Source organism: Phodopus roborovskii, unplaced genomic scaffold (assembly GCF_943737965.1).
Source record: "Phodopus roborovskii unplaced genomic scaffold, PHOROB, whole genome shotgun sequence".
Taxonomy (NCBI): domain Eukaryota; kingdom Metazoa; phylum Chordata; class Mammalia; order Rodentia; family Cricetidae; genus Phodopus; species Phodopus roborovskii.
Window position 1 is genome coordinate 110,319 of NW_026125235.1, and position 11,812 is coordinate 122,130.

The following is an 11,812-nucleotide window of genomic DNA, read 5'->3' on the forward strand; positions in this document are numbered from 1 at the left end:
AGCATTAAGCCAAACTCCTGGAATCCAGTTTCAGAGAGGGAGGAGTGACAAACAAAGGGGATAAGACCACGCTGGAAAAACCCACAGAACCTGCTGACCTGAGCAAGTGGCAACTCCTGGACCCAAGTCTGACTGCTGGCGAACCATCATAGGACCAAACCAGACCCCATGGACGTGGGTGGCAGCAAGGAGGCCTGAGCGGTCTATGAGGCCTCTGGCTGTGAAACCAGGATGAATCCCAAGTGCACAAACTGACTTCAAGAGCCCATTCCCTATAGAGGGATATTCTTTCCTCCAACTACATTCTTACCAGCACAGGTGAATGTAACTTTCATTACATTAAAGACATTTTCTTTTGTGATCTTGTTGGAAGGGAATAGACATGTGGAAGTAAGAAAAGAGAAAAGAGTAGTTATCTATGCATATTTGTCTGTTGTTCTCTCTCTCTCTCTCTCTCTCTCTCTATATATATATATATATATATATATATATATATATATATATAAATATCACAGTTACTTTTCGAGAATAAGAAAAGCCTGACTGACAGATGAAGCTCAGCAATGTGTTGCATATGCATTACCTCAAGTCAGGCTTTATATTAACACTCATTCTTCATTACATCCTGTTCATTACATCCTGTGTGTATGTCATTGAAGTCATTGTGTGTGCACATTAATTATGAGATTATATATCATTATCTAGTGCTTCCCTCAGTGATTATACAGGTTATATTTTTAAATGTGATCTCACACTGGGTCTGTAGGTCATTGATTTTGTTAGAATACCCTGTCATCGAGTTTAGGGAAACTTCCTGTCTATATCTCCCCAGTATTGGTGTAACATTCTTGGCTAAGAGGTCTTGAAACAAGATCCTCAAGCTTGTAATGAACATACTTCCTATGTCATTTCTTTGGACTAAGCATTCTCATATTTTTACTTTTAGTTGTTAAAATATTAAATGTATATGTGGACACAGTTCAAGAATGAACAAATATCAGGTATTGTAAAGACAGATCAAGAATTATTATTGGGGTGCTTCAGAGCTTCTGTAAGTGGGAACTTCACAGAGTGACCATTAACAAATGTTAGCTTTAATATCTTTGAACATTTAAGCCACTAGTGTAGAGTTTCATACATTAGAAAGGGTTGGGTCAATGGGTCAACTGAAGGTTGAAATTACTGCCCTACCTTATTTTATGCAATTAGTAATTGCAAAGATGGACATAATTTCTAAAAAAAAAATTTTTACTCATTAGGGCTGAAAAGATGGCTCATCCATTCATGTGACTTGAACAGAAGCCCGGGAACCTGCGTTTAACTCTCTACAATAACTGTTAAGGTGTAGAGAGCTGCGAAGTGCCGCACTTTAAAGATGGCACTGGCTTCCACCTTCCACCTTCCTGATGGTGAGCACTCTCTGTTGTAAACAAGTCCTTATTTGGCTAAGCCTGTTCAGCTTGCTTGCTTCCACATAAGAGCAGCCTATCTGCAGGGTCCACATGGCTCACTGGGGTTGGTCAGAGCAAGGGGATTTAAGCCTGTGCGGGGCGTTTCCCTGGGGTTGCCAGAAGAAGAAACATGTTCAAGGATCCTGATTAAACTGCTAGAAGAAGATCTTCCCTGAGTCGTGTTCTTCCTTGCTGGTCTCGAGGTTGAGCATGGCAGCTGGCGGCCCGTACAGGGATGGAGATCAGAACTTCTTGCAGTCAGGGCAGTGCTGGAAAGTTCTCAAGGTAAGGTGAGACAATAAAGACTATGGAAAAAAGTGGCAATAAGGTTCCCAGGAAGAGTGGGACAATAAAGACCACGGGGATAAGTGGCAATGAAGTCTCAGGCATTGAGGGAGAGGTTCTAGTGAACCGAAAGTAAAAATTTTAAAATAGGGACATCTCAGTCTCATCCAATTTTTTTTGGCTCTTCAGGAGCTACTTTTGTCAAAGAAACTTAAAATAAAGAAAAGCACACTGGAAAGGTTTCTGGGCGAATGTGATGCCATTGCACCTTGGTTCACAGTTTCGGGAGACCTTACTTTAGCGTGCTGGGACAAGTTAGGCAGGGATCTTGACTTCCCTTGGGAACAAGGGACGCTAAAGCCCAGAGTCAGACCCGTTTGGAAGTTAGTGCATAGCTGCATTGAGGACCAGAAATGCTGTAGAGAGGCGGTCAAAAAGGGGCAAGCTGCACTAGAAATGCTACAAGAAGAATGATCAGAGGAGGCGAAGAACACAGGGGAGTCTGATATGGACGAAACAGACTCTGAGGAGGAATTGCAGGCCCTAGTAGAAAAGGTTCAGAAACAATCCCTTAGAGAATGGAGAAGGGAAGAAAAGGAGAAATGGTGATGTAAGGAGGAGGAGAATCCCCACCCCCAATAAGGCCTTTGTGGGTGCCGTCTTATCAGATGGAGGAAGGGCAGGGCCAAGGGACAGGGCGTTCCTTTTGCTTTGAGGTCTGGAGAGCAGTGCAAACTGATCTTGGTCTAGCTATTCCAGTTTTCCAGGATGCCCAAGGCAATAGATATGAGGAGCCTTTAGACTTCAAGGTCATCAAGGCTTTGGCTGAGTCTATGAGAACATATCGGATCTGGCTCTTGATTCTCCTAGGCAATTGATTGTTGAAGCAAGAGAAGCCTTATGTAAAGTTGAGGAAAGACTACAAAATGCATTTCTATCTAGATGGAAGGAAGGTCAAGCTATCAAGTTATGCATTCTCCCTACCTATAATCAGCCTACAGGGTTGTTATGGCAGGAAGGGCCATTGCTTTGGATTTATCCCAAAATCTCCCCAGAGAAAGCAATAGAACATTATCCCACAGCAGTCACTAGTTTGGCTCATAGTGGAATTCAACAAAGCATTCAATTTTTTGGAGTGCCCCCGGCACTACTTGTGGTGCCCTACTCCAGTCACCAGGTTAAGATCTTGTGTGGCACTATCGATAATTGGGCCATATTGGGTTTGAAGGAATGATAGATAATCATTATCCAAAGCGTCCTTTAATATCATTTTTTAAGGAACATCCTGTGATTTTTTTTCCAAAAGTAACTTCCTTAGTTCCACTTAGTGGTGTGCCAAATGTTTTTACTGATGGTTCAAAAACTGGTTGTGGGGTATATATGATTGCAAATAAGCCTCCTGTTCTGTGTCAATTTCAGCCAGGATCCCCTCAGATTGTGGAATTGAAAATTGCAGTCGAAGTATTCAAAATTTGCCCATTTGCATTTAATTTGATCTCAGATTCAGCATATGTGGTGAATGCAGTAAAAATTTTGGAATTAGCAGGCCCTATTAAAATTAGTAGTGTTGTTTGTTCACTCTTACAAGAGTTACAAAGATTAATTTGGTTGAGAAAGGAATGCTTTTATATTCAACATATTAGAGTTCATACGGGTTTGCCTGGGCCCTTAAGTGAAAGAAATGACATTGTTGATCAATGGACAAGAGTGGAATGTATTTTTTACAGCTCATCTTTAGATCAGGCTAGGCAATTCCATCAGCAATTTCATGTGAATGCAAGGACTCTTCAACAGAAATTCCATTTGTCCAGAGCAGATGCTCGACAGGTGGTTTTGAACTGTCCACAGTGTATAATATACCAACACCCACTTGGTGTGGGGGTAAACCCTAGGGGGTTAATGCCCCTAAAGATATGGTAGATGGATGTCACACATATTTCAGAATTCGGAGCTCTGAAATATGTACATGTGTTTGTGGATTGGATACTTGTTCAGGTGTGGTACATGCTATGTCTTTAAGCTGAGAAAAAGCCTGCAATGTTACTGGACACTGCCTGGAAGCCTGGGCGGCTTGGGGAAAACCTCAACAGTTAAAAACTGATAATGGACCAGCCTATACAGCTCAGAGATTTACTTCCTTTTGCAAACAAATGGAAGTTCAGCTTGTCCATGGATTACCCTACAATCCTCAAGGACAAGGGATTGTAGAGCGAGCTCATCGCACCCTAAAAGAATGCTTAAAACAACAAAAAGGGCTGGACTCCCAAGGAAAGAATATCTTTAGCCCTTTTTACCCTCAATTTTTTAATTTTGGATATTGATGGCCTTTCCGCCGCTGATCTTCATCAGCGGCAAGGAGGGAGCCTAAAAAGGCTATATGAAATGGAAAGATGTGATCACCGGATTATGGTCCTGATCCGGTGCTGGCATGGGTGAGAGGGTCTGTTTGTGTTTTCCCCCAGGGTCACCAAGAACTGTTGTGGGTCCCGGAGAGGTTTGTAAGAAAGTGCAATAAACATGAAGAGCCTGCTGTTGATGTTGATCATCAGCCTGATTTGGCCACCAGTGCAGATGGAGCCATGATAGGGGATCCTGTCAGTGTGCCCAAGACCCATGCCGATACACTATGGTGCAAAAATATTTCACCGAGTTTTTAGTACTAATAAGAGCTTAGATTTACCTTATTTGCCTTATGATAGTGAGATTGCTAATATAAATGAAAATAGGAGCTAAGGGATATTTTACCTTCTCGCCAGGAATTATTACCAGCTTCAATAAAACCTTTGCTGGGAGAAACTTTACTGATCAGGATCCGCAGCAGGTGAATATTTCCAACCCTTTTGATCTCTGGCTCTTGTGCGGCATTAATGGCAGCTGCATAGATTTGTCCCCTTTCCTTATGATAAGGGGCGGAGTTCATGGGGTAGCTGAATTTGCTTGGTCTACCTCTGAGCGTTTTGGTGAATGGTTCAATCCTAATCCTCCTCAACCTAGTGGATGGATTTCCGTGCCTGTTGATGCCCAGAGTGCTATGATGGTGTTTAGACGACAGAGAGATTTTGGCATTACAGCAGCCACAGTTGCAGCTATCTCTTTTGCAGTTGTGGGTTCAGTCATGGCTGCCGTGGCCATGAGCACATTGGTACAGACAGACTCTAAGTTAAATGAATTGTCCAAGAATGTGGCTACTGCCTTGGATGCTCAGTCCACAATTTGTTTTCAGTTAAAAGGAGGTCTTATGATGGTGAACCAAAGAATTGATGTAGTGCAGGAGCGAATAGACACTTTGTGGCAGTTGACACAAATAGGATGTGAATGGAAGATGACTAGGCTATGTGTGACCTCTGTGCCATATCAAAAGTATTTAGTGGATGCCAATATGTCTAACCAGCTTTCTCAGTATCTTTCAGGCAATTGGTCTGGTGAATTTGATAAGTTAATGCAGGACCTGAGACTTTCCATCGTGCATGTGAATTCCCCCCCGGGTCGACTGTGGAAACAAAAATAGAAATCCTTTTCCCCAGTAACTTGTCCTTCAACTTAAATTTTGGAGTCAAAGCATTTTTTTTTAATTTATTATTTTACATGTCGATCCCAGTTCCCTCTCCCTCCCTCCCTCCCTCCCTCCCTCCCTTTTACCCTCTCTGCACTCTCACATGCACTCTAAACACCCTCCCCTCCCATCCACCCACCCCAATTCCATATGTAGGGGAATGCCATCCAGTTGGGGTCATGTAGATCTGACAGGTCATGTGAAGTAGGGACTAGGGCTTCTCTCCTGTCTCTAGATCAAGGCAGTTATGCCTCCATGGGGGATATGTTCGTAAAGTCCTTTTGTGCACCAGGGATACATCCTGGCTCCACTCTCTGAGGTCTCTTAGACTGCTCAGTCCTTCTGGCTGAGACCCATATTCAGGGGGGGGCTGAGTCAGTCCCATGCTGGCTTCCCAGCTATCAGTCTAGTGGCCCTTAGCTCCTCCTTGTTCAGGTAAGCTGTCTCTATGTGCTTCTGCCGCATGGTCTTGTCCTCTCCATCTGCTTCTGGGTTCTAGTTCGACTCAGTGTTTATGTATGGGTGTTTGCTCCTATTTTCAACAGGCATTAGTTGAGGGCTCCATGGAGAAGTTAGTTGTTGATCTCACTCTCCGGGAAAGGCATTTATGATAGCCTTTCCACGGAAGCTGAGATTGTTAGTTGGGAGCAGTCTTGTAGTTCTCTAGACCTTTCTTTGTGTTCAGTTTTATCTTCAAACCAATATTGGCTCCCTCTTTTATGTTCTCTCTCTCTGTCTCTGTCTCTCTCCCTCTCTTTCCTATCGTCTATTCCTAATCAGGCTCAATCTTCTGGTCACACAGGTTTTCCTTTACTCTCCCTCAATTTTCTCCTATTTCTCTCTCCATTCGCTGTCCTCCCCCACTTCACCTGAGCTCTGGAGGACTTGTCCCTTCCTGGTTCTGTGAGGGACTTTATATGAATCTCTTAGAATACACCTTGTAACCTAGTTCGTCTGTTGATGTGAATTATAGGCTGGTGATCATTTGATCTAGGTCTAAAATCCATATGAGTGAGGACATACTGTGTTCCTCTTTTTGTGACTGGGTTACCTCATTCAGGATGGTTTCTTCAAGTGCCATCCACTTGCCTCTGAATTTCAAAATACCATTATTTTTTTCTGCATAGTAGTATTCCATTGTATAGATGTACCACATCTTCATTAACCATTCTTCAATTGAGGGGCATCTAGGTTGCTTCAAGGTTCTTGCTATTACAAATAGTGCTGCTATGAACATAGTTGAACAGATGTCTTTGTTGCATGTGAATCCTTTGGGTATATGCCTAAGAGGGGGATTGCCGGGTGCTGTGGTAAACTAATTCCCATTTTCCTGAGGAACCACCATACTGATCTCCAAAATGGCTGTATGAGTTTGTACTCCCACCAGCAGTGGAGGAGTGTTCCACTTTCTCCACATCATCTCCAACATAAGTCATCACTGGTGTTTCTAATTTTATCCATTCTGGCAGGGGTAAGATGGTATCTCAAAGTTGTTTTGATTTGCATTTCCCTGATAGCTAAGGATGTGGAGCATTTTCTTAAGTGTCTTTCAGCCTTTTTGATTCCCTCCATTGAGAATTCTTTCTTCAGTTCTGTACCCCATTTTTTAATAGGGTTATTTGGTGTTTTGTTGACTATTTTCTTGAGTTCTTTGTGTATTTTGGAGATCAGCCCTTTGTCGGATATAGGGTTGGTGAAAATCTTTTCACAGTCTGTGGGCTGCCATTTGGTCTTGTCGACTGTTTCCTTTGCCTTACAGAAGCTTCTAAGTTTGAAGAGGTCCCATTTATTAATTGTTTCTTTCAGTGTCTGTGCCCCTGGAGTTATGTTCAAGAAGCAGTCTCCTATACCAGTTTGTTCAAGGGTACCTCCTACTTTCTCTTCTAAGAGGTTCAATGTGGTTGGATTGATGTTGAGGTCTTTGATCCATTTGGACTTCAGTTTTGTGCATGGCGACAGACATGGGTCTATCTGCAGTCTTCTACACACCCTCATCGAATTGTGCCAGCACCATTTGTTGAAGATGCTGTCCTCGCCCCATTGTATAATTTTAGCTGTTTTATCAAAAATCAGGTGTTCATAGGTGCGTGGATTAATATCAGGATTTTCAATTCAATTCCATTGGTCTACCTGTCTATTTTTATGCCAATACTAGGCTGTTTTCAGAACTATAGCTCTGTAGTAGAGCTTAAAGTCAGGAATGGTGATGCCTCCTGAAGTTCTTTTACTGTATAGGGTTGTTTTGGCTATCCTTGGTTTTTTGTTGTTCCATATAAAGTTGATTACTATCCTTTGAAGGTCAGTGAAGAATTGTGGTGGGATTTTAATGGGGATTGCATTGAATCTGTAGATTGTTTTTGGTATGATTGCCATTTTTACTATGTTAATCCTACCTAACTAAGAGCATGGGAGATCTTTCCATTTTCTGGTATCTTCTTTAATTTCTTTCTTTAGAGTCAAAAAGTTCTTATTATATAGGTCTTTTACTTGTTTGGTAGGCGTTACACCAAGATATTTTATGTTGCTTGTGGCTATTGTAAAGGGTGATGTTTCTCTGTTTTCTTTCTCTATCTCTTTGTCGTCTGAAAAAAGTAGGGCTACTGATTTTTTTGAGTTTATCTAGTATCCTGCTAGTTTGCTGAAGGTGTTTATCAGCTGTAGGAGTTCCCTGTTAGAGTTTATTGGGTCGCTTATGTAAACTATCATATCATCTGCAAATAGAGACAGTTTGACTTCTTCCTTTCCAATTTGGATCCCCTTGATCTCCTTTTGTTGTCTTATAGCATTAGCTAGAACTTCTAGTATGATATTGAAGAGATATGGAGAGAGAGGACAGCCTTATCTTGTTCCTGATTTTAGAGGAATTGGCTTAAGTTTCTCTCCATTCAGTTTGATGTTGGCAGTTGGTTTGCTGTATATTGCTCTTATTTTTTTTAGGTATTTTCCTGTTATCCCTGACCTCTCCAATTCCTTTATCATGAAAGGGTGTTGAATTTTGTCAAAGGCTTTTTCCGCATCTAGGGAGATAATCATATGGTTTTTCTTTTTCTGTTTATATGGTGGATAACGTTGATAGATTTTGCATGTTAAACCATCCCTGCATTCCAGGTATAAAGCTTACTTGGTCATGGTGGATGATTTCTCTGATGTATTCTTGAATTCGGTTTGCCAGTATTTTATTGAGTATTTTTGCATCGATGTTCATCAGGGATATTGGTTTGTAGTTTTCTTTCTTAGTTGTGTCTTTGTGAGGTTTGGGTACCAAAGTTATTGTGGCCTCATAAAAAGAGTTTGGCAATGGACCTTCTGTTTCTATCTTGTGGAACAGTTTGAGGAGTAGTGGTATTAATTCTTCCTTGAATGTCTGGTAGAATTCTGTGCTGAATCCATCTGGCCCTGGACTTTTTTTTGGTTGGAAGGCTTTTGATGACTGCTTCTATTTCATTGCGGGTTATAGGTCTATTTAAGTTGTTTGCTCTTGATTTAATTTTGGTAATTGATAGTTATCCAGAAACTTGTCCATTTCCTTTGAATTTTCAATTTTTGTGGAATACAGATTTTCAAAGTATGACCTGAAAATTGTCTGGATTTCCTCTGTGTTTGTTGTTATGTTCCCCATTTCCTTTCTGATTTTGTTAATTTGCATGTTCTGTCTCTGCTTTTTCATTAATTTGGATAAAGGTTTGTCTATCTTGTTGATTTTCTCAAAAAACATATACTAAACTTTACTACTTCTTTAACTTGGTGAATTTTCTTGCCACTTATATACTGATGAACTTCCAGATTAGCCCACACTAATATCCTGGTATTTCTGAAATGCCATCTTTCCTTGTATCTCTTTGTATCTGTGTAATCTTGGGGCAGGGTTGATGTAACAGCATTATAGAGACAACTGCCAGAAACTATCTGAAGATGTTTTCTAGTCTATTTTGAAGGCTATTAGTCTGAGAACTTCCAGTTCCCTAAATGCTATAGCTTGAACTAGTTTTAAGCAATATGGGAAAAATTGTCACTTTTAGTTAATAGCCTGACTAGGATACCTTTGGAAGGACATGAAAGTGGCTGTAAAACTAGGATAGCATCCTCGAATATAAAAGGATTCAGGCCAATTCTACTTTTCCTTCTAGGCACCTCCATATTCTCAGCATATGAGAGAATTCTCAGCAGAGAGAAAAAAATCAATCACTCATAATTGAGCACTTCTTTCTTCTCTTTCTTGTGTCCTTCTTGCATTTGTTGATTATGACCCCTGTAGTGGCAAGGAAGATGATGTCAGTCTGTTTTTGCCTGACACTCCTATGGCCAACCAGATTTAGACTTTATCAGCAATAGGCGGTCTTCATTTGCTTTCCTGAGTGACTTGTAATCAGGATCCAACTGTCAGTTTTCTTTTTGAGGACAATTCAGCCCTTTGATTGAATGAATTTGGGTCAAGAATGAAATTAAGTTTGATTATTGCAGTGCAAGAATGTCTCTAACTGGAAGGAATGCTGAGTTGGGTCACACTTGAGTTATGTTAGTCTGGTGGTACCTGATAAATCCTGTAATTCATTAAAATGGAGAGTCTGTCGCCATGAAGGAATAATCTTTGCCTCATGGTTGTAGCTCTATAATAGGAACAATGATGATTGTCATTCTTTCCCTTCTGATTTAATGTAGGATACTTCTCAAATATTGGTATAGATTTGAACCTAAAAGCCTCTCAAAAGAAGAAACTTCTTTCCCTTTATAATAGAATTTAGTTTATTTTCTTGCTGCATAGCCATAGAATAAGCCACAGATTACACAATGAACTATGATACTCTTGCTCTTGGATCCTCTCTAATTATAGGAAAGAATTAAAAGTTCCTTCATCGCTAAGTTTTCATGATCTTATAGTAGGACAATGAGTATGAAGACATATACATCCCTTACCAAATTATTTCAAACCAGACTATTGTTCTTTAATTCAATATGGGCTGACATCTTTAAAGATTCTGCCTTTGGATGCATTCAATCTTCGTTCAATGCTTGGCCTTTGTGTAGCTAGCTGCTTCTCTGCATTGCAACTTGCCACTTTGTTGTTCAAGTTCCTCTCTTTGTCTGACTCTTACCTATGAACTTCTCTTATACCACTCACACTCTCTATGTAAAATTCAGTTTCCATGTAGCCCAGGCTGACTTTGAAAATTTATCTGCTGCCTCCACATCCTGTGTCAGTATTACAGGTATGATGCAGGAATGAACCATTACAGCAGTCGTAGATAAAATAAATTACAGAGTACGGTTTCATAACCAGCAATCTCATTTAGTCCCACTTAGCCTGAGAATGGGCATTGTTATTCAGCTCTGTGTCCTCTAGCAATTTAAACTAGAAGCTGCAAGACCAGGGATAGCGAGTTTGATTTGTACAAGTCTGCATTTCATCCAGTGTTGTTGACTTATTCTCAGGTGAAGATGGTTTCTGAGACAAAATCTCAAACTCCCTTGAAAGTCAAATACATTTTAAAATAGAAGCACAAATGTCTCTTAGGTGTGCCAATTTCATGAAATTAACTGTATGAATTCAATCAGATAAAGTAATTTCTCTTGCCAATGGCTAGTGAATATCTGCACTTTTTTAGAAGAATGGGAAATAATGGGTGTCAGTTAGTAGGTCTGGGCAGTCTATGGGGCTTCTGGTAGTGGATCAGTATTTAGCCCTAGTATATGAATGTACTTTGGGTGCTGATTCCTCATAGAGGGATACTTTCCCAGCCTGGACTCATGGGGGAGAGCCTAGGTCCATCACCAAATGATATGCCAGATTTTGAAGATCCCCCATGGAAGGCTTTACCCTCCCTGGGGAGCAGAAAGGGGATGAAATGGGAGTTACTGGGATGGGGGAACAGGAATTGACCTGTGAAACAAGCTTGCTTCAAATTTAAATAAAACATATTATCATCAAAATATACAGTTTCCACTTTAAAGCCACTTTGCAACTTCATAAGTTGGACTTAAGGAATAATTAAACTTTACTTTCTTTCCTTCACAGAGAACTTTGCAATTCATAAAGTGTCAAATAGACTTTAGCACCATTAAGACAGATGATCTGTTCTCTAACTTGGATCTGCTCCAGAAGTACTTATGGAGTTTCTCAAACAACTTACACTTTTGTTACACAATAAATAAATGACCCGGAGACTGATAATTGAGGTTCAAGCTATTAGCTGAAGGTCAGAAAAGCAAAGCAGCTGGTCACTAGCTATTTATTACTCTATGTCAGAATAACTTACGATCCTGGCTCCTTCAAACTTTAAACTGCCACCTCCCCTCATTGTGGCTGGAGAATCCTGAGACTTCAATGTCTTCCCATTCTCAACATGTCTAGTGAATGTGTTCCTAATTATGACTACCAAAGTCCTTGCTCCTATCTTTTATTTCCCTCTTGTGGGATCCCATGTGCTGAGATCATCTATGTGTGAGCTGTTTCTCTTTAGTAATGGATAAATTTTCTGTAGATCTGGATGGCCTTGGACTCACAGAGCTCTGTCTACCTCTTGAT